The sequence below is a fragment of the Marmota monax genome, unplaced genomic scaffold (assembly GCF_021218885.2).
Source record: "Marmota monax isolate L192 unplaced genomic scaffold, Marmota_monax_Labrador192_F-V1.1 WCK01_AAM20220418_F8-fsc00290, whole genome shotgun sequence".
Classification (NCBI taxonomy): domain Eukaryota; kingdom Metazoa; phylum Chordata; class Mammalia; order Rodentia; family Sciuridae; genus Marmota; species Marmota monax.
This window is the reverse complement of record NW_026692628.1, coordinates 1,155,963-1,181,358: the sequence shown is the minus strand read 5'-3', so window position 1 is coordinate 1,181,358 and position 25,396 is coordinate 1,155,963. Positions and strand designations below refer to the sequence as shown.

The following is a 25,396-nucleotide window of genomic DNA, read 5'->3' as shown; positions in this document are numbered from 1 at the left end:
TCTCACTACTTCTTTGACTACTGGTTGAATAAGCGCTATAGGTAGAAAACATAAAATTTTCAGACAAAATAATTTTCAAAAACAGGCAAATGTGTTTGATTTCATATATTCACATGTATATTATATATGGAGAGAGAGTGATACTTACATACTTAAATTCAGTGGTACTCCCAGTGGTCAATCTAAACATACAATTAGCAGAAACTTCTGTTTTTTTTTTTCCCTTTAGAACCTGAGTTTCAATTAATAGCTACCATTTAATTATTCATAATAAGTGGCCTCTAGAATAAAGAAATCATATTGAAATAACACATGATTAAAGAATAAAGAAAAATAAGTAATTTCCCAACATTTTCTTTCAAACTTAAATATCTTATTGTGGGCCACATTTTTATTGATGAAAAAGTAATAAAGTTTACATATTTGTAAACAAAGTTATGTATCAATAGCTACTTATGTCCTACTTTTGTAGTAGTTTTGAAAGAGTGCTTTAAATATATCATACTTCTCTCTAATCTCTAAGGTTTAAGTATGTGCTTCATGAATTTTTATTTGTTCTGTAGTAACATTATTCCTTCAAATTTAGATAATTCAAATATAGATTACTTGGGTGATATTTCAAAAAAAAGCAGAATAAGATTAACACTACAGAAGGCAGACAAGTAACTCAGCACATATGCATTTTTATAAATGTTTTAGCTTAGTTGTCAGATGATAATTTATTATTCAAGGAAATATCTTTAAGATAATGCACATAGCAACACATTATACAGTCTTTTTTTTTCTTAGAGAGTTTTTTGCTGTTATTATACTAGTCAAGAAAAATACATCCTTAACTGAAGGTATAGGTATATTTTTCTACTAATCTCTAGTATCTGTTATATTTTTAGGGTGTTAATGAATTTTAATAATTATTTTAGACAATCTTGGATTCCACAAGTCATTTAAATATTTGTATCCATTCCTCTCTTACAAGGTATCTTTTCATCATCAATTGTTCATTTTGTATGCATTCCTTCCTTACAATGTATCTTTTCATCATTGACATTTTAACCAAATCCCATAAAGAATGTTGGCTAATTCTGTAGAGGAGATGCATGCTGCCCCCTGCTCTCCCAAATTTAGAACCAGAGCATTCTTGGTAGGAGAGGACAGAGCACAGCAGTAATTGGGGATCAAGAAGTTTCAAGAAAGGTGAAAATTTTTACAAGTTTAAGTTGATATGTGCAGAAGGAAAAGGAGCTGTTTCGGAGCCGAAATAAATGTAAATTTTCTCATATTTTTTCTAATTTGTAAACAAATTGTAAGGACCTATACATGTTGAGAAAATCAAAACAGAAGCACTAGATATGTTCCAATTGAATGTGAATATAAAATAAAAATATATTCTGGATAATAGAAGATTTTAGGATACCTCCTCAAATATAATCTCTATTCAACTCATAGTGCATATAATATTTGGATATGAGAAAACATGATATATGTACCTATTTAAGCAATGTATAAAATTCTCTTAAATTGGTCACTTCAAGACTTTTTAATGTTTGGAGATTATTTTTCTAATTAGTGTGAAAATAAGATGCTACTCTGTTAACTAATCCATTTGTTTTGCGTCAAATTCCTTGTAACTTTAACAACAACAACAAAACTCTTATTTTTTTTGAAAGTTTCAAAACATAAGAGACTTTCTGAAAGGATATTATTCTTACATGCTTCCGTTAAAGGTGAACAGGGAAATATGTAATTCATACAAGTTAAACTATCACTTGAGCTATCTTAAATTCTCACTAATAATACAAAATTGTTCTTAATGCCTATCTGGGAGAATACAGTGTGTCAACTACCCATTTCTATTATTTCAAGGAAATGTAATTAAATTGGGTATCAGCTCCTCTTGCTACCATTGACTCATTTCTAATTAACACACTTGTACCCAAAGAAAGAAATCAAAGACACACTGTGGCTGAGTTCATCTTCTCATTAAGAAGATTATTTGTTTCAAACTGAGTCAAGGGTTATATTCTTTAATCTCCAAAGGGGAAAAAATACCATCAAAATGATTTAGTATGAAGGATTCAAATTGCAATTTAAAAATGAATGCATGGGACTACTACTGGTGAGCCAAATAGAAAAGTATTATAATGAACTGTTAGGACAGGAAGATTGATTAGGATTCTTACTTTCCTTTTCTATTAAAAAACTGGCAGCAAATAGTGTCATAATATATTTCTTTCTTTTAATATGGATTAAAACCAAAGGACAGCTTTAAATTACCTGCAATAAGTTTTTAAAAATGTCATTTATAGTCAATATATTATAAATAAAATTTTACAAAATGTGAATCAATCCAACTGAAATAGTTGAGAGTAAAAGAATGACAAACAATATTTTAAAATTATCATTCTATACAATCAATCATATATAAAACAACTAGTGAAATTTACTCTCCAATTTCAGTATAATATGTAAAAAAAATATTTCTAGTAATACTGAAGGAAACTAAGTGGTAAGACACAGAAACTCACTATTGAAATGTGTATGTGTGCACACATAAACAATTCACATATCCAAACTCATCAACGGCAGGTACAGAAAAGTTGCATGTGAGAGTAGGTTTGAATTCATTTTTCAGCAAGAATTTACTATCAGACTAGTTAAATATAAATGATGTTCCTATTAATACAAGTATTTCAAAAACTTCTCCAGTTAGGTAGTAAGGACTGATTGTAACTGAAGTGAGGTTTGGAAAATAGACATATCTAGAATTAGAAATTCAATTCTTATCACTTATCAGTTCTATATTTGTTTATATTAACATATCTGGTCAAAAATCTCTTCATGTGTAATGAGAATAAATCTTATACTGTTTTTCATTATAAAAATAACTAAAAATTACTGAGTACCAACCACATGTATACCTATATATTGTCAACATTCTATAAAATTATTATTAAAATACAAGGCATTATTAGCAAAGGATCTATAGTTGAAAAAAGAAACTAGTTTTTTAGCCAAACTAGGCTAAAAAACTAGTTTCTTTTTTTATAAAAGTCTCAAGCTGTCTTAAAGTTAAAAAGTATCCATATTCGATCATCTATTATGGGTCCTTTCAATTAGCCTCACTCTTCTTTGTGGTCAACTATACAAAAGCTATTTCAAAGCATTTGAAAAGTCAGTTGATTGCACATGTATTGGCATAAAATAAAATTTCATGGGACATTATATCAGGAAACAGAAATTTTCAAAGACAATTATCCATGTTAAAAGTAGATTGAGGGGCTGGGGACCTAGCTCAGTTGATGGAGTGTTTGCCTAGCACACACAAGGCCCTGGGTTCAATCCCCAGCACCACAAAAAAAAAAAAAAAAAAAAAAAAAAAAAAAGATTGAAATAGTTTCAACTGTTGTAGTTGTTGTATTTTTCAAATCATTTTCTAATGCACTAATTAGTGACTCAGAGAAAGGTGGGGTAAGAGAGAGACTTGTTAAGGCCAGTGGGACTGAGAAATTAGAAGTAGTGCACTAAGCTGAAGTTCAGTTATATAAGTTAGGTAGAGGAGTGTGTGTGTGTGTGTGTGTGTGTGTGTGTGTGTGTGTGTGTCTTATAATTTATTTTACAGGAATATGTAGTTTTATATTTTATTGTCCTACTTCAAGTACCGATGCATTATAAATATTTGTTAAATGAATGGATTTATTCAAGAAACACCTAATTTGTACCTATTATATGAAATAATTTTAGATATGAAGACATGATAGGTGCCTCATGAGGAGCATTACAGAAATAAGACTATATGAAGAGAGGGCTGTTATGTGTTACTCACAAAATACCACAGATCACAAAACTGAGTAAAACTGGTCTTCCTAAAACTTCCAATTCTCTTTGGTTCTAATGCCTTAAATTTCATATTCTTGAGGAAGAAATTCAAATGGAATACAGGAATTAAGACATAGCTTAAGTTACCACTATGAAAGAAAAAAAACATACTTCCCACACTTTCCAACCTGCACTCATCTCCTTTAAGTACAAGGATTTTGAGATGTGTCTTGCCTGTGCTACATAAACAAAGAATCAAACCAAAGAACATGAAACATAGCAGAGTTTTCTGTCATTTGACCATGAATTTGGACTCAGGGTGAGGAATTTGAGGGATACAAATCTAACAAAGACATCTAGGAGATGGCGGGATAACTGACATAAAGTTAATGAGTGAGATACAAGAAGGATATTAGGATGTAACAAACAGTCACGCAGGGAAGAACATACAGACTATGGGCCAAGGAAGAAAGCCCAGGAAAGACAATAAGCATAGAAAAGGTGCACATGATCATTTGTCATCCTAGTAACGAAAACTAACAAAAAGATGCTCCTAAACTTTCAAATAAAAGACTAAGAAGAAAAAAATAATACTTTAAAGAAATTAGGGAATTACATACTCTCATACTATTTTTGTTAGAGTATCAAATAATAAAAACTTTTAAGAAAACTTTAACATTTAAATATAAAGCTACTTTATAGCACAATTATTTTTTATTTTACATATTTGCCCCCTACCAGGTATATACTTAAAATGATTATCAACAAAATGTCCATAGGAATTTTAATCATCATGATATAAAATCAAAAGACCCCAGTGTTGAGAGCCACAGCCCAAGGGACCCCAGCAAACTTCCAGCTGATTGGCTCACAGCATCCCCAGCAAACTTCCAGCCGATTGGCTCACCGTGGCCCCAGCAAACTTCCAGCTGCCAGCTGATTGGCTCCTCTGTGGTGATGCTCATTGGGCTGTTTCCCTGCCCTTTCAGACCAAGGAGCTGCTCATTAGGGGACTCTTTTGGCTCCGCCCACGTGACCCAGCCAATCTGCCTCAAGAGCAGGAGGAGTGGGGGGTTGAGAGGCTTGCTGGAAGCTGTTGGTGGCAGTTGGGCTCTGAGGGAATTCCTGAAGAACTTGTGTGGTGCAGCATGTGTGTTCTAAAAATAAAGTTTGTTTCTGCTTGACAAGTGGCTCATGAATTGTCCCCAGCCAGACTGCGGCACCCCAGTTAAGTAAATTTTGATAGTTTATACAAAAGTATACTTCATGAGAAAGGAAAAAAAATGACTCAAGAGAGATATACCATACATGTATCACCGCCAAAATATTAAGATTTGAGAATGAACATACTTTAGGGTTTGAATTAAATAAAGTTCAAGAACAAACAGAAGAAATCTATGAAAATAGAAATCACAGCAGTTATTAACTCTGGGGACACAGCAACTGGCTGAAAATAGGCATAAGGAAAACTGCTGAGAAATTAAAAAACTCTGTCTCTTAAATGGTGGAAATTATTCAGGCCATTATAAGGGATGATTAAAACTCATGCAAACTGTATGCAAACCGAAGTTCCAAAAGGAATGCATAATACAAAAATTAAGTGTATAAAAAGAGAGGCACTTTGATTTTGAAATAAAGTTTAGTAGTAAACTTGCCAGAGTATCTAGTTTGGTCTAGACAGAAGTCAGAATACCCTAATTTAAGGAGTGAACAACAATTTATATTCATGAATTCACTACTTCATTGCAAATTATTTGGAACATTTTTTTTAACTAAACACTTCAAATACTGAGTACATAGTTATAGAAAACAAGATTTTGTACTCAGAAAACTTGCATTATATTGGAATTAGATACAGAATGAATAACAATGGAAAAATGGATGAAATAATATACTGGGATTACTGCTATCTGGAGTGTTCTCCAGAAAACCGTAGCCAATAGGAGATGTATGTGAAGACAGAGAGAAATTTATTAAGACATACTCTAATGATTGTGAAGGCTGACAAGTCCTACATCTACTATATGCAATATGAAGAATCAAGGAAGTGAGTAGTGTAATTAAGAAAAGATGGCTCACCTCAAGAACGAGGAGATAATTTATCCTCACTTCACTCTCTTGTTCTATTCTGGCCCTCTAAGTATTGAATGATACACACCCACATTGGTGAGGGCAGGTTTCCTTTACTCAATCTACTGATTCAAATGGTTACTTCTGGAAATCCTTTCACAGTCACACCCAGAAATAAGGTATTATGAGTGAGCTATCTGGGTATCACGTAGTCCGGTAAAATAGACACAACAAACTAACCATAACGTGCTACAAAAGAAATAAGTGACCGAAGGAAAGAAAATAGTAAAAGATAATATGTGACAGAAACAAGCTTTTCAAATAGCTATTTGCTCTTCTGTAAACCATTTGACTTCTCTAGAGCACATTTCTTCATTTTTAAAAGGAAAATAACTTATCTGAAATATGCTAGACTCTCTTTCCACTTTAAAATCTGAGTTTTACTCCATTATATATACTTTCCCACAAAGATTTTTGTCTTTTTAAGTTTTTTTCTAGATCATATTTAAATTGCTAAAATGAATAAATTTAATTTCTATCAATATTATACATCATCTAAATTCAATTCTAAATTACATTAGTTTTAAAAGGTCATTACATGTACACGTAGCAGTTTAGTCTTTTGTTTTCTCCTGCCTGAAAAAACATTTGAGGCATATATATGTGTGTGTTCAAGTTCATTCTTGTATTAGGAGCACTATCAATAAAGTTTCATGAATTATTTGAGAAGACCCCTTCAAAATAAACTCAGTTCTAGAGGATCTAATTACATCATCTCCTATTTGAGGTAAATAATGAGTCCACAAACTGACCAAATCCTCACAATTAATGTTTTTATACTAAAATACTATAGTTAATAAGTTGGACATTCTAGTTAAGGATGCACAAATGGAAAATACTTGCCATTTGAGTAAGTAACAAAAATAAATATCTTTTATGAGAATTTTTTAAAAGTCACAATTTTACTATAATTTTCTTTGAAAATTGGAATTTTGAAAATAATAACACTTTTGTCATTGTTGAATTACAAACACCATTGTTCATGTTACATTGTCATATTAAAATGGAATAAAATGCAAACTATTTCAAATTAATCCATTAGTACAATATAAAAGGAAATAGCAATAACAGCAACAATTTAATTTTTAAATTTCTTATACTCTCTTAACACAATACTCCCTTTCCTTCCTTAGCACACATACCTTTAAGAACCCATATGAATTCAGAAATCAGAGGAATCAATAAAATCATTTCAAGTATCTTAACAATAGAAAATATTTTAATACAGAATGCATATTATGCATCAGCATGATCGCTTACAGTCAGACTATTAGAATTGAGCTGAATAGCCTCTTTAGCTTCCTTATTAGTACTTTAAATCAAAATTTTATTATCTTTATCCTTGGAATATCTACAAAGAGATGTTATTTATACAGTAGCATGCCAATATTTTACAAAGAAGTATCCAATTTGAACAAAGCATATGATACACTAAATGTACTTATACAAAGTTATCCAAGAAATTTATGAAATTTGATTAAAATAAGAAATATTTGTAAATAAGGTTGATTTTGCTAAATGATTTGTTCATGATTAAAATAATTGCTTTAGAACAATTATGTCAATTTACATTTAACATACTAGTACCGGTTCTTGAGAATATCCCCATGATCCACCCTTCTCTAGTTAACTAAAAGTAGTGTCCCCACTAGCAGATTAAAGAATAATTTTTATGGTTTTTATCTCACCAGAAAACTAGACAATGAAGAACAAAATATGTCTAATGATCAAGGCAATTTTTCTACTACAGAAATGAGACAAAATATTGTAAAACTAATAATAAAAATCAGAAATAAACATACAGTAGCAGATTTAATCATAATGGTATCCTTTGGTTTTTTGATTGACAGATATCTTTGATAGTTTCATTAAAAAAATAATTTTCCTCTACCCCACCTCATCTTCATTTTTTTCTTTTTCTCTCTTCCTAACCTCAGCAGAGAATCATGTTGAAATAAAATGAATTTGTTGCAATAGAATAATATATTTTTACATGGGCTAAAATTTTAAAGGATTGGTTGTCTTAGCCATACCAAAAAGAAATAATAAAAAAATAAAAAATCTAGATTCTAAAAATGTGAAGTCAATCGCAAATGTGCGAGTAAATTAAAGAGTAAAGTTTAACTCTGCTCAAACAGCATTTCAATAAAAAGACTTCTAATGATTAGAAAAGGAAAGGGAAATTTTGAATTTGTCTTTAACCTGGTAATGAACATGTTATCTTTGACACTCAGTCAGTTCTGAAATAATTTTGGGTTGAAATATAACAAAAATACTTTATCAAAAAGTACATATTAATAAATGGATTCCATGTCCCATCACAGCTCTTACTTTAACAATAGGCTTTATATAAGACACTACTAAGGTTTTCCAGTATTTCTTCAGTTAAATTCAAGTCATACTAGTCCATACCATAACGAGTACTTTAGGGAATATGTCATCAGGCAACACCTAGGTCTCTGAGGCAGCCAAAGACAGGGTAATGAATGCATTTCTAAATATTAAGAGTTTCCAAAAGATCACATTCAGTAGAATTTGCAATTTCCCTGTTTTCCTTCTACTATTCAAGTTGCTAAGACTTTGACAATCTTTAGCTTTGCCCTACAGTACACTTTAAAAATAAAAACAACAACAACAACAATTAAAAAAAAAAAAAAAACAGCAGCAGCACTGACTCAGCAAATGTTTAATAAGTGTTTACCAGGTCTGCTATGATTATGACAAGTGCCAGGGATACAGCAATCATGAAGACATATGATTCTTGCGCCATGTAGCTTTTTAATAATATGCAATATAAGATAAAAGAAAGAAAGCAGGCTGTGAGGAGTGCTATAAAGAAAACAATTGTAGTATAAAACAGATACCAGAGATGCAAAATCTTTTTAAGGAGGGGAAAGTCAATCAGTGCAAAAAATATCTTAGATGAAACCTCAGAATATATAAAACAAACAAAAATTTCCCCCCAAAAAAGATAGTTCATGTAAAGTCCTAAGTTGGGAAATCAGGGAAAATCAAAGTTTATAAAATATCTAAGTGAGAATGTTGTAAATGGTTGGGGAAAAGACTGGAGCTTTGCAAAAGGGATCCATGCTTAATATTGATGTTTGAGAGTTAATACACACTATTTAAAATATTGGATAGAATGACACAGAGCTTATAAGGAGTGATACCTTCTAAAATTTAGTGATTAGATTGTAGAAAAAGAAGTGGTAGAAAAAAATAACTGTCAAGGAGTAGTTAGTGAAAAAAAAAAGGGGTATTTCAAGAAGAAAGGAATAAGTGACTTTGACAAAAGTTACTCTTAAGTAGACTTTAAGATACAGAAGAAAAACATTATATGGAGTGGGTTACAATGACTGGGAAATTGGAGGCCATGTTGAAGTGAGTTAAAGAATGAATTTAAGCTTCCATTTCTAACAGATGAAGGACCAGATTTCCTGCCTAATCTACCTGATGAAATTAACTTTAAGAAAGTAGAGGGGGGGGAGTCAGACATACAACCTGTGCACACACACAAATAATACTCCTAGGAGCAAGAGCTAGAAGATGTAACAGGTGACGAAGTGTGGGTTACTCCAAAATTGTATACTATCTCTAAAATTTTACTTTAAAAATATTATAAAATTTAAAAGTCATGTACATAAAGTAACATTATTTGTAACAGACATAAACTAGAAACTATATAAATTCCCATAAGCAACAGAAAGAATTCTACATATAAAATAAAATACTCTTCAGTCACAGGAATGAATGAACCACAATGGTAGCAAAGGAGGTAGAAAAAAATCTTACAAAATATTGACAAGGTGAACATATGCAGAAACAAAGGAGTCATTTCAGTATTAAAAGTAAGCCAAACTACCCTATTATGTAAATCCCAGACAAAAGGTTCCCTTAAAGAAAAAGTGCACAGTTTCCAGAAGATGTCACAGAGGGTTTCTATGATGCATGCAAGCAACATCTCCTTTCTTGATATGGGTGCTGACCACAGTTCAAACTCAGTTTTGGAAAATTTTGTCTTCTCTGTACTTATGTTTGTACTATTCTGTACTTGCATAATAATTCACTTTAAAAATTATAAAAATATAAAAAGCAGAATCAGATGTGCAAAGAGCTGTGATAATGGAACTTTCAGATAATGATAATAAACAGATATTTCAATATGCTTAAAGTAGTTAAACTAAAAGTTGAAAATATCATTACGAGCAAGAAACTGTAACAAATAACTAAACTGATTTATAAAGTATGAAGTAAAATTTCTAGGGGGAAAAAACACCCTCAAAATATATTATGGAGGAACTATAAAAAGAAAACATAAAAAGCAAAGGGAATTTTATAAAAGCAGCCAGAGATATAAAAGTTAACTGGACACTTTACTTGTTACTAGACACTGGACACTTTGCAAAAAGGAAAACCAAATATAGTGGAACCATAATACTTCAATACTGCTAGCATTTACACCCAGCAAACATATATTTCAGCAAGTAGTGTTCATAAATATTTTATTAAAACTAACATAAGAGGATAAACTTCAGATAGAATAAATGTAAATTCAGTTAGAGGGTTGATATTTAAGATGAAATGGTTAACTAAAACAGTTAATTTAAAATTAATAAATGAAGCTTCCAGATTGAGAATTTAACAAGAAAACTGTATATAATCAGCCACAATGCCCCCATAAAAACAAAAAATAAAGGAACAAAGGATAAATAAAATTATTACACAATGGAGATCATTCACATGCACTTTGCTAAGTGCATTCAAAAGAGCAATATGAGGTTTGGGGATGGGGTTCAGTTTTAGACAGCTTGCCCAGAATGCATGAGGCCCTGGGTTTAATCCCCAGCACTGAAAAAAAAAAAAAAAAAAAAAACACTAAAACCACACCTCAAAGGAAAGCAATATTAAATAATAATACAACAAAAAAGAGACTGAGACTGAAGTACATAGATTGAAGGGATTAAAAACCAAAGAGGATTGTAGAAAACTTTATGAAACTAAATTGGAATAATTTCATGAGAGAGACTACTGCCAAACATAACTCAGCAAATGGAATATACAAAAATGGCATTCTGGGTATTCCTGTCACTTTTTTAAAAAATAAATTATTTTGTTGAAAATATTACAATTAAAATCTCAGGCCAACATTTTTTTCTGGTGAATTTCTATTAAATACTTTCAGAGAATAGAAATGGAGCTTCAGAACTCATTTCATGGGACTCATGTAACTTTGAAACTAAAGAATAATAAAATATCATTTGAGAAACTGAAAGGATTATTCATTCATAATACAGATGGTAAAATTCAAAATATGGTAGAAATAAATTCAGTTTCTAAATATCTATAAAGGCCAACTGTTCAAGAACAAGAATTTATCCATATTGGTTTATCACTAAACAAGCAATTACTCATATTAACATGTTAACATATAAAAGCAAATACACACCCCCCCACCCACACACAGAGAGTACCAAATATCTGTTAATTAAATTAAAAAAAAAAAAAACTAGAAATAAAGGTGAAACTCAGGAACTGTACATATATTTGCAATATGAACATTATAACTACACACATAAAATTTGATTAACATTGAAGATGTTCTTTAGAAATAAGAAAATTTTTAAACTTGTTTCCAAATTATTAGTCATGTATAAGGGAAAAATAATTAAGAGGATTGGAAAGGATACAAACTGTCATCATCATGATATAATAACCTTGTTTAACTAAAAATGAGGTGTAATGTATAAATAAATATTAGAATTAGCAAACTTAGTTTGTTTCTGAGTTAATTAGCCTACACAAATTTATTTGCACTTCAGAATACCAGCATCCAACAATAAGAAAAAACATATAAAAGATATCTTGTTAATGGCAATCCAATATTTTAATCATATCAACTCTTCCCAGATAGAGACAGAGCAAAGGCAATTAACATTTAAAAGCTTTGTGTTGGCCTATTTGGTAGAGCCAAGTATATCCATGCTGAGGGAATTTGCCTTACAAAATATCAAGATTTATACTAAAGCTGGGGTAAAAGTAAAGCAGTGTTGATACAGGTACATAAAAGCATAAATTTCTAAAAGAAAATTAAAAAGAGCATAATCAAATCTGAACATTAATGAAAACTTGATTTATGATCAATTTTGTGTTATACTTTGTGAGCTTTTGAATTTTTCAGTAAATGGTGCTGAAAATATTGGTTATCCATATGGAAAAAAATTAAATTAGACTTCTATCTCACATTTTCACAGAAATCAATCACAAATAAATTAAACCTTTAAATGTGAAAGATAAACCTCTATTTTCAGAATAAATATGGGAGAATATATTTGTGGAATCAGGTTAAAACAGATTTTCTAAAACAAACAAGTGCACAGAAAAACCTTTTTAATGTACAAAAATAAAGTAAGAAAAAGATTGATAATTTTTATGTTATAATTAAGAACTTATGCTGATAAATGATCCCCTCAAAAAAAAAATAGAAACTGCAAACTAGAATAAGATACATACTTATAATTAATATTGGATTGCCATTTTGAATACATAAAGAATTACAAATCAATAAGAAAAAGCACAAGAATCAAATGTAATGGCAGAGAAATAACACAAATGAGAAAGTCACTGATTACCTAATATTCTAGGATATTTTATAACAACCTTTGGAAAAAGTAGAAAATAAAAACAACTATCAGGACTGAGAGCAACAGCATTTTTTTTCAGCAGTAATGGTGCTGGGGATGCCTCCCAATCAAAATTAAGAGACAAAGATACAGATACAATTATGAAGAAATACAGACAGAGAGAGATACCGATACATGAATACAGCAATTAGATGTAAAGTAAAAGTTCCTAGGTACTGAAAAATTGCCTATTACGTCACAAAATACATGACATTTCCCTTTTTATTTATCAAATGATATTGCTATATTTCAAAAAACATCAACAGTCATTTAAGATTCTAATAGAATCTTTTTTAAAAAACTGACATCATTAATATGCACTTAATTGTTAAAAACTACATGATATAAGAAGTCACTATTTCCATATAACTGGATTTTGAAAGCAAAATAGCTGATATTTGATTACTTGTATTTTGTTTTGACTTGTGTTTCTATTTTATTTTTACCCTATGAGTTCATTGGTATCTTTCCATGGAAGATTCATGGTAGCTTCTGTAACCTTCATCATGCCTTAAGTGAAAGTTAATTGACAGAGATTTTATTGTTGTTTCCTTTTTTAGATATTTTCTTTCCTACAAACTGAGCTTGTCCTAATATGATAAAAAATTAATACTAATAATAATATTCTCATTCAATGTCTATAAATACAAATACTCTAGATATGTTATAAAGAAGGTCATTTAAAATGACATATTGTACCAACATGAAAAAAGCAATGACTTAATAATATCTGTACACATATTTTAAAGATTGTCTTAAATATCAGAAATAAAACATACTCTTTTTATTTTTAATTTAGTTCACAAATTCCAGAAAGGTTCCATTGGATTCCACTTTTATGCATAACTGTGATGAACCAATTAAAATAAAAATACCTTTATGTTAATAGTTCAAAGTACATATTGCCATGTTTAACTGTGTCAAATTAAAGGTTCAGATACTGATATAATTAAAATAATATGGGTTCTCTTTTAAAGGCTAAACTTTGTTCTAACATGATTTTCATGAATATAATAGAATACTTCTATCATAAAAATAATAGTTTATTTTTTATTAAACACTTGCTGTTTTCCAGATATTATTGTAAGTTTTACATGAATTCTTAATCATTACAGCAATACATCATCCTCATTTAAGAGAAGAAGCCAAGGCATAGAAAAATTATATAATTTAGCCAAGTATCATAACCTGCAAGTAACATAGCTGAGATATGAGTTGAGAAGCTTTGCTCCAGAATACAGACTTTTAAGTACCTTGTACATTTATCTGAAACTAAGTTAAGAGTTTCCATAAATCAATAGAAAATAAATTCATCTGACAATTACATCTTCAATTTTTAAAAATTTAAATATAATTTTAGGAATTAATATTAAATACTGACATTTGCTATTATGCAAAACATTACAGACTAGTCAAACTAGGCTGGAAAAGGAAGTAGTCATTTGTGTATGTGTATGCATGTGTGTGTGTGTGAGAAAGAGAGAGAGAATGTGTGTGTGTGTGTGTGTGTGTGTGTGTGTGTTTTCTACGTGTGTGAAGGAACCAGGGTATATTGTTTTCTGGAGTTAAACTTGCCCTTGATAATAAAGAACAGAAATCAGCTCAGTCAGGCAAAAATCTTACATCTGGCAGGCAGTATAAGTAGTCAGAATCAAAGGGATCACACTTCAGAATAACAGGTCTGTTCAGACAAACAGTTTGAACTGGGGCAGCAGAAAATCTGGCTGCCAGATTCATACAGTGATTCAAAGTGGCAGGCAGAAGCAGGACCCCTGAAATGGGATCCAGAATTCTATACAAAGATGGCTATCTATGAGCCATAAAGAAAAAAATTGTAAAAACAAAAGAAACAGCTCTGCAGGACAAGTAAACAATACCAGAAATAAGGTATAAGGGGAGGACAATCTCTTTGAACCTGATTAACTAAGACAGAGATAAAAAGAAGTGTGATTTAGTACTCAATTATCTGTGTCTATGAGATTTTTCTAATAATACTTTCCTAAATTTATATTTTTCCTAAGTCTGATAGTTATGAAGAATTTAAGGATGCAAATAAATAATAATTAAAATGATTGAAATAAATGCCATGTAGCTATTTCCTTTATATATTTCCAGTATATAAGCTCATTACTTACAAGTCCTTACTGAATTCTCAAAACAACTTTTTCTGTAGATTACTACTTCCACCAAAATTAGTACAATAAATAGAAATATAATTCATCTTGAAAAGAAGAATAAAGATGATTTTGGGACAACATCACTTTCTTGCCAGAGAATCAACTTCCATAGAAAACATCCCCTCTGTGAGGCAGGAATGCTATTAAGTGTTTACTATATAACATCTAATTTTAACAAGAGCCCAATGGCAAAAATACAGGTATATTTCTCATTATATTACACAGTTAAACTGTTTTTTCAAGGAATCAATATACTATTCACATGTTATCAACAACACAAAGTACCACTATCTAATAGGATTACCAACATGGAAATGAGCCAAAAAGAAAAACCTAGGTCTTTGCAATGGATTTATCAGTATATTGAACATTGAATTTTATTCCCTCTGAAATCATTTTCTTTCCTTTGAACAATCTGGTTAATTCATCAAAAAAAAAAAAAAAAAACAACCTTTGGACTTAAGCCTGTCAATCCTCCTATAAGAGGTAATTCGTAGTTATCTCATATAGTAATGAGAATTATAACACAGGTTATAATTAAAACAGTAAGCAATAAAACTAATTTCCCAAAAAGGTACAATTGTTATTATAGATCAGGACTTCCTTTGTCCTCATAGTCATATGTTATAAGACATACCTATTTGGGGATTTTATTTATAAATTGCTTACCTTGGAGTAAAAAGCTACAACAGCTGGAAATGTGGGCAAAAGAGAAATGTCTGGACTTCCATGTGTGGTGGAGTGAAATGAGCATCAAAGGTAAAGTTGAGAGGGAAGCAGGTAAACATTGAGCTTATCTACTCACCATTATGCTTTTCTTGGACTGTTTCAAACACCAGGGAGGCCTTCTGCAGTCTTCAAGACTCCAAGATCCCTATTGTTTTGACTGCACTGTGCAACATCACAATATCAGGCCTGTGTTAAAGCAAATGATATATTGTCATGCTTTGCACAGCAACATGTTGCTCAAGGACAGAATTCACATATTACACTGAACCCAAAATATTATAATGAAGCTGAAAAGTTCTTATCATCTAGTAATTCTAGATGACATCATAGTACAATGCATTACTGCTTTGTTTAGGTATTGGTAGTGATAAACCTACTGTACCACCAGCTGTATGCACATCTGTCCCAGGAAACTATATAAATAGGTAATAAACAATTATGTTCCTGATTTATATGTTATACTATAGTTTTATTATTATTTTAGGATACACACACACACATGATACAGGATATCATGTTAGGACAACAGCAGCCTCAAATATCTTATGTTTAACATCTATCTCTTGATCACATCATTTTCGTTTTGCTTAATTTAATTCATGTGTTTTGTTCATCATGGCCCTAAGAGATAGACAAAATAGATATATACACAGGTGTGTTTGTGTGTACATTCATGAACATATGGTAGGCTATGCAATAAGTTTGTGTAAACTCACTATATGATTTTCACACAAGGAAGAGATTATGTAATGATGTATTTCCCAGAATGTATTCCTGCCAAGTGTGGCATTCTTATAAAGAATTAAGACCACCTACTTAGTTGATCCAGTGTTTACATTATAAACTGCATTTGTATTTGAGTGATCATATTTAGAAGGTGTCAATAATCAACTTTTCAATTACTCTAAATTCAATTTAGTTTAATTTTGTAATCTTTAACTCTTAACTAAACAACACATAATTAAAGTACTCTGATATTTAAGAAAAACTCTAGGGTTTTGCTTGGAAGAAGCAGCCTAAACTTTGCACAGGGAACACAGACTCAAATGTCAACAAATTTTCATCTCATCATCCAAAAATCCAATGACATTTTCAAAGTAATACCATTGTAAATCTGACTAGGACATGTAAACAATATGATCATTTTTCTTGATGAGCCTAAATTTAAGCTTATTGTTATTTGAATAAACTATTATTGGGTAAATTAACTATATATTAATATATAACTATCATATGGTTATTAAACATCATATGTAAATAATATAGGTTATATGAAATAAATTAATGTGAGTAATGGCTTTTATATTTTATATATAACAAAGTTAAACATTATATTTATATTTCACATTTTTCTACAACTATTTGAGTATCTGCTATATTTAAAAAATTGGAGGATGATACAAAGAGAATCAATCCCAGAACCCAGTGTCGTCCTTATAAAAAGTTCCCAGTATAGGGAGAGGAAAGACAATTTCAATGCAGTGGGATAAGGACTACAGTTAAGCTTTTCATGGAATATTAACACCACTACAAGCTATGAGAAACACCTGGAAAAATCTAGAAAATTTCATGGAAAAGGCAGTATTTGTGTAAAGTCTCTTTGAGAATAAAGGAAATAAAAAGATATTGTTGACAGGGGGATGATCACATAAAATTGAGAGCTGTGTTGAAAAGAGCTGCAAAATTTGACAGTTTTGGTCATTGATAAATTAGACTAACCAGAAAGACAGATGAATGATAACAAGAAGAAAGTGGAGATTCATAATGAGATGCATCACAAAATGAAATACAGAATAGGGAAGACGCAAGTGGTTTAATGTTAAAACAGAATCCAGCAAAGACTTCCTGGGGAGAAGTATATTTGCAGGAAGAACTCACAAAATTAAGGAGAATTTACTTGAAACTTTACTTTGAAATTATATGTGAGGAAAAGTCAAAAATAGAGAAAGCAATCTGGCACAGATATGAGACTCAGGGGTTTGGACAAGTATTTATTTTTTTCTCTGTTTTCTCAATAAAAGATTGAAATGCCAATACAGGCCTCATCCTTACATTGTGAAAGTTAGATGACAAAATGTGTATGAAGTGTTTAGCAAAGGAGCTAGCATGCTTGGGCATTTCTATGCAATGCTTGGACCAAAAGAAACAAAACCAGGTAAGAATATGACTCTGCCCTCAAAGAGTTCAGAGGGCAACCGGAGTTAGATTCACTGATACAGAAGTTGAATTCCATAGGGTAAGTGCAAAGTTAGAGACGTATGTAGGGCATTATGTGAACACAAAAGCAGGGCATCAAACTCAGCATGTTTTACTGAGAAAAGAGGCCCAGGAGGAAACAACCCTTGAGTTGAGTCTTAAAATATAAGAAGTAGTCAATGAAGCAAAAAGAAAGGGCATTCCATGGAGAAAAGCCCATGTACACAAAGAAATAGAGTTTAAAAAATGCCTAGATAACAGTTTCCTGTTGCTGGTATATTATGTTCATGGTCTAGAGTTACCAAGAAAAAAAGAGCTTAGAGAGAAAGAGACAGAGAGAGAGAGAGAGAGAGAGAGAGAGAGAGAGAGAGAGAGAGAGATGTGGATTTCAGGGGTTTCTGACTGCAATGCTGAGGAATCAGGGCTTTGTCAGCTAACTCATGGGAAGCAACGGGATGCTGTTAAAATCTGACATGACCAGACTTCTGTTCAGAAAGATTACACTGGAAGAAGAGTGGAGAAGAGTGATATAGGAAAGAAGGTACAAAGATAAATCTCACATATTTGACTGTTAATGATTAAATTATATTCATATTTCCTCTAATCTGGTGTTCAGGGTTTTTTTTATATTTATAATTGAGTCATATTAAAACATTTTGAGATGTGTTCTAAACAAGTTTGAGCAATTCAAGATTTCAAAACTGTAGCCTAAAAGGCACCTTCAATTAATCTGTTAGTTAAGAGTAATTTCAGGATCATCCACTAGGCATGAAGAACCTACTTCCTGTTGGATACTGAATTATGAATTGGAAACAGTCCACACAGAGAAGGCTATTCCTGCCTTCAAATCCCAGTCATGTCATTATCTGAACCTCTGCCTTTCCAGTTAGTTGTGACAAGGACCAACACTGCTTATTAGAAAAATCATTATTGCTACTTTAGAGAAGAGCAAACAGACACACATGTAAGGCACCTGCATAAATTCCTAAAGTAGGTTAGTGACAAGCCAAACCAAAACTGCTCTCTGATGGAGTTTAGAACTGATGCTTCTCAAGTACATTTACACCAGTATTGACCTTCAAGAGCTTATTTCTCTTACTGCCATCAAGGAAGTGAGAAGTAGAACCTGCAAATGTTGTCCAGATGGGGGATACTGATATTTCATGTGACACTTTGCTTTAGAAAGTATTTCTCTAAAAATCACTTTGAATAATTCACTGAGGGTATCAGTTGTAGTCCTACTTGAGACTTAGCTGAGACTGAGCTTGACCCAAGAGATTATGATATTAAGGGCATTCTCATTTCTGTACTAAACAGTAGTAAAAATTGGGAAACAGCACTGGAGGTGGAGAAGCCATTTTTCATAGAAGACACTGGCAGCAGTGACAGTGATAAATTCCATGCTCCTTCCACTGAATTTTGAACAGTACATAATTACAAGGAAGCCAAGAGAAGGGCACAAGGGGGCCTACTCCTGAACTCATGTAACATACCATATACGACCCTGCAGAGCTACTGTGAAACTATTTTGGAAAGGACAAAGGCCCTGCAATTGTTCCTGTGCTGGCTAAATTTGTGTATTTTGTAAATGCAACTTCATCTGAATGCTCATCATTTCACTACCACATTATGGAAAAAAAGAGTTTGTGTGGAATTGCACTGGGCTGGCTGAGAATTAGTCCATGAATTCTCATTTTCCTGTCACACTCATGGAACTGTTTTTTAAAAATGATCACAGGAAAAAATGAAAAGAAAGTAAAAATAATACAACACACAAAACAGGAGAAAAATTTTGCAAACCATATACCTGGTAAGGGGTTGGCATGCAGAAGATATAAAATAAAAAGCTCATACAATCTAATGATAAAAACAAAAGATAGCAATTTAAAAATGGAGATAGAGTCTGAAATGGCATTTCTCAAAAGAAGAGAGGCCAATAGTCAATAAGTATATAGAAAGATACTACCATTAGCCACCAGGGAAATGTAAAACCACAGTGATGTCATTTCACACTCACTAAGACAGCTATCATAATAAGAATAGACAAGAAGTATTGGTGAATATATGGAATAATTGGAATCCTCATACTTGCTGTTGAAAGTGAAACTGATGCAGCTACCTTGGTAAACAGCCTAGCAGTGGCTCAAGTAGTTAGAGAGTTACCAATTGATTCATTAATTCCACTTCTAGATGTATATTCAAGGTAAATGAAAACTTACAACCACACACAAATAATTTTATTTAGGTATTCATAGTAGCATTATTTATAATAGCCCCAAAATGGAAAACACCAAAATATCCATACATATTTGGATCAACAAAATGTGGCCTACCTATACAAGTGGAATATCATCCAGCAATTTTTTAAAAAGTACTGATTCATAGTACCATGTGGATGATCTTAAAAAATCACAAAGCAGCATATAGTACATGATTCCTTTTATATTAAATTGAGAAAAAGCAAATTGAACATCATTTTGTATCTCAATAAAACTGCTTTATAAAAAAATGGATCCAGCTCCTTGAGGTTCATACTTTTCACATTCTAGAATGACCAAGACCAATTTGCTATAAAAGCGAGGGCAATTGGACAAAGGACACAACATGTATATGAATCAAATAAGCCAATATAGAGTGATCACGGCTGCAAGATGATCCTCTTGGTAACAGCAGTGAAGTCATCAATAAGATTGCATCACACATGTTAGGCATTCCTTTAGGGGTCCAGTAACCATGATAGCTACCACTGAATAGTTATTGTGTATGAGATATTTTTTCAAGTACACTATTATCCATCAAGTGACCCAATTAAATGACCCTATTTCCCCCATTTCACAAACCAGGAAAATGAGTCTCACATACAACAGGTAACTTCCTAAAATCACATAATTCATGTGGAAAATAAAGATTAATGCACAGAAATTAAAACACTTGATTCCCTATGCTTTAAGAGAAAATCCTCAAGCATTAATTTGAGGGGTAGGTACATATGTAGGAAGGTAGGTAGGTAGGTAGGTAGATAGGTAGGTAGATAGATAGATGCAGGTATATTTATAGGTTCACACTAAGCATATTTTAATTTTGATAAACCTAAAAAAAGCCCTGGGTCCCACACCAAAGTCTATGTACTGTCTTATCTCTGTCTGGTTACATTTTTTTTTCCTTTACAGTGTCAAAGAGTTGTTTACACTTTCCATTCTCCCTCTCTTTGTATTACTCTAACCAGCTTCATCTTCTTTACATCCTCAATCTTTATCCTAGAATTATCTTTTCTAATGTCTCTACATGTGGAGACATATAGAAACCACTACACATTTCCAAATCTATTATTTTCTGTCTGTTATTACATAATGAAATGGCATTCAACCCAGTTGAAAAATGCAGTTCCCTGAAATTTTATGACACCAAAAACTCTGATTTTCTTTTTAGATCAGTGGCTATTCCCTTTTTTGTCCTCTTTACTGGCTCTGCCTCATACACCTGATCTTCAAACTTGGGCATTTCTTAGTCATCAGGCTTAATTTTGTGTAATGGGTCTACAAGGGTTATCCAGTGGTTTCAGTTATATCCCAAATTCTAACATACTCCCCCAATGATGTCACTAGCCCAAAGATCTTTTCTAAAGTCCAAACCTATCAAACCAAGCATTTCTTGCAAATCAGGTCTTTAATATTATACTTGGATGCAAATAAAATTGTTTTCTTTTCCCATTTTGTAAAATGTCACATTTTATTCCATAAATAACACCTGAAATACCTACTCTGTCAAGTCTTAGAAGTCATCTAATGCCTTTGTCTCCCCACCCAGTGGCCCGTCCATCAGTAGTCCATATTACACCAGTCTCTTATCATGATACCCAACATCTCTGCCTAAGCTATTGAAAGCCTCCTAACTCTTCTTACTCTTTCTATACTTGTTCCCCTATTCCTCACACAGCACTCGAAGTGACCCTGTAAAAATATGGCATATCACTCCCCTGCACAATACTTTCTAATAGCTTCCTATATCACCTAGAATAAAAGTACTGAGAACAAGGCTTCTGTTTCTATTCAATGCTATATTCCAAGCATCTACAATAATACCTGGTACACAGTTGGCTCTCTACAAATGTTTGTAGATGGAAGGGATTTAATCAATCCATTTACAGCTGTCTGTACTGCTACCACACTCTCAAAGAACCATCCCTTTTCTTCTGGACTTCTGAAATAAATTGTAATCCTGATTGTAATACCAGTCATCAACTTTATTTTTCTCTACAATTCATTCTCCTTGTTTTGGACATATTAAGTTTTTAAATACAAATATGAACATTCATCCATTTCTACTGCTTTTGAAGTTCAAATTGTGAGTATGGCTTCTAAACACAATGGATGTTTGTTTTTTGATATGAATAGTGCCCAATTGTTTCTGTGTGTTTTCTTCATTCCACCCTCTCTTGCTACATAGACCCTAGGCATGCCAGATGGCTTTAAATTCCCAAAATAGGCATTTTCCCCTTTTCTCTAAAGAAAATAGTTCTTTCCCTCATTTTTGCAAGGCTTCCTTGAATACATCCTTCCTAATTTAAAGTTTTCAACTTCACAAGAGAAGTCTTTCTGTGACCTGTAGACAAAGTCAAATCCTCTTTCCTTTATTCTTTAATGGTATCCTCAGATTAGGTCATATTTAGTGCATTAGTCATCAACATATTGTATTCTTTCTAGGTTATTTCCAAGAAAATGAAAATACATCTGTCTAGTACATACATAGCACATTATCCTGAGTGACATGCATAGTTCCTAAAAGTATGAGAAGGACTCAATCATCAGCCAGTGAACTGTCTGGAAGAGCCAAATCATTAGAATTGGATAAACCTGTTTTAATCCCACTATGCCACTTATGATCTGAGTAAGCAATTGACTTGTTACAACTTCAATTTTCGTATCAATAAAAAATGAGTAACAATACTCATCTTAAGTGGCAGTAATGATACTATTTCAGATTGTCTGCCACAGAGTAAATGACTATTATAAAGACTAGCAAGATTTCTGATTTTGTGGTATATTAAAAAAAATAGTCTAAAATCTAGGTCCAGCTCCAACTATACAAATGTAAATATAGAACTTTTAGCAATTTCCTAAAATGCTCCAAAATCTTCATTAGTATATTTACTAATGAGTGCAGAATTTTACATCTCATACAATTGTTGTAAGGATTCATTTTGATTAGTTTAAGTGTATTTGAGCAAATCAGGCTCTCAATAAATGCTATTATTGAGAAGAAATACGAGAAGCAAAAGTATAATTTGTATAAAGGGATATGCACGTCTCTGTTCATTCCTTCCTAGTCTAGAAGGATGACTAATTTCCCTTAATATTAAAAGATATATATGTATATTATACATAAATGAACACATATCTTTAAGAAATGTTAGTATATTTTTAAAAAATTAACATCTAGCTACTTTAACTGAATCAAATCCAGTACATGTGATGTAAATAAAATGCCTCAACAATGTACTTATAATCTCACCTTCCCAAATGGGAATTAATACCACAATTCTAGTCACTTGCATCCTCTTCAAATAGATACTCTAAAATTGTACCATGAACGTATTTATAGTTTGGATAGGCTGTAGGTTTGCAGACCTCATCAATGCCTGGTACTCCCTTTAGAGATGCAAACTGTCTAACAAAATCTCAAGTCTGAAAGAATGCTGCCATATGCAATTGTTTACATTAAAACCCCACACATGGAGTGCAAAGGAGATAAATGTATTTACAAGTTGAAATATACACCTTTAAATAATATCATTAAGATTCCATTTATAAAGGTATAAAGTATGAATTGAAACTTTGCAGTGTGATGCTGTTTTTTCCATGGTTGCTACTATACTGGGACCTTGTATTGCTTTTGTAAAATGTTTCTAGAGTGCTCCATGATTGATTACAACTCAAACCCCTACTTAAATAGAACACATGGTCAGTGAGTTCTGAATATAAATCAAAGTCCTATTCATGTATTAGAAATTCATATGAAGAATGCCTGCAGACTACCAATAGGGTTTATTGACAAATATGAAGGAAACCACTATAGATAAAATAAAATTCTAAATGTAAAGAGTTCAAAAGAAAGGCAGGGCAAGTCAGTGTGAGATGAAGAACATCATTTCCGGATGGAGGAAATCATATATGTATATATATATATATATATATTTTATCCTGATAAGTTAACAATGGTGGCTGCAGCAATTTGATTATAACTCAGATTTCTTTTCACAGGGCACTCTGTTTCTCAGCAGTTGGTCTCTAAGGTGCTGAGTAAAACTACACTTGAAATAATATAATCCCTGCAGAACCATATAGAAGTTTCTTTGGTTTCTATAGAGTTCTGCAAAGGAATAAAAATCATCCCTCTGTTCTATTTGATCATCAGAGAGATTCCACACATTTAAGGGGATTCAATCTTTATAACCATGATAGGGAGATGGACAGCTGATACATTGTTTAAACTACAGGCATTGTACGACTTTAATACCCATTAATTTTTGTACCATATCTTGTCATTCACTGCAAAATGTATGAGGAACTCTTACTACAATTTTATAATCACAGTATAGTCCTTTATAATTAAACATCTCCAGTGTCTATGCTCACTGCATTACAGCTTTCTGCTCAGTTTCCATTACATCATCCTCTCTGCCAAAGATTCATTGATTTTCCACTGTGTGCCAAGCTTTGTGCTGAGTCCAGGGTTCTTTCCAACAGAGGCAAGGTAAATTTAATAATGGATATACTCACAACATGAGTTAAGAGAACATAGGAAAAAGATAAAAAACAAAGGGAATGCTTGTAGAGAAAATGGTGACATTTTAGGTTTTGAAGAAGGAAATTACCTGAAAACAGAGGAAAAAGAAACAGACAACACAGTAGTCATTTGCTCCTTTCCCTTTGTTCACCCATCTACACCGTTATTACGTTTTCTTCTGCCTGTGTACTTTCATTTAACACCCCTCTTGGAATGGTGTTCCTTCTTTTTTCTTAGTTCATTCTTCAATATTTAACAGATTTCATTTCTATGGGAAAAGTATACCATATTTCACAAACTACTTTAAGTACTACTGTAAGAGGTGCTTCAAGTTCTTCTTTATGTCATTTGTTCCATTTGTAATCATTTGACATGTGTGTGTATGTAGATAGATATATATTTCCTTACTAACTAGTAAATACCTTGAGAAAGTATGACTGTTTTGTTCTCAACCATGTCCCCAGCTCCCAAGTGAATCCCCTGGGTCATAATAGGTTCTCATTCAATGATTTCCAAATGAAAAAAAAAGATTACTAGATAGATAGATAGATAGATAGATAGATAGATAGATAAATCATGGTTAGGAAGGAAGGATGTGTGAAAAGACAGAGGAACATAACATCCAAGGGCCTTCAAGGAAGGTGGCCATCATACCATCAAGATCTGAGTAGTGTCTTGGAAGCTAAATTTATTAATGTATTAATTAAAACATTAATCAAATGTGTGATCATTCTTTTCTTTTTGAATAATCCCTTTGGAAAAAGGGTAGAGACTGGAGGTAAAGAAAAGTGGACAGTAGAGGGTGCCATTTCATTCACATGGACCTGAAATAAGGAAGTGTCAGTGATGACGGAAAGTAAAGTATAGGATGAGAGATTTTTA

General features: G+C 32.0%; 1 long non-coding RNA gene across 2 annotated transcripts in view; it reads right to left on the bottom strand.

Moving 5' to 3' along the window:
• LOC131424234 (uncharacterized) overlaps positions 1-25,396 on the bottom strand; it is a 243,710-nt gene that overhangs the window by 198,697 nt on the left and 19,617 nt on the right. Inside the window, exon 3 of one of the 2 annotated variants that reach the window (XR_009226934.1) lies at positions 15,609-15,718. This is a non-coding gene — a long non-coding RNA (uncharacterized LOC131424234). Of the gene's footprint in view, positions 1-15,452; positions 15,719-25,396 lie in introns of those variants that run through there. The other variant, XR_009226933.1, reaches the window with a different exon arrangement.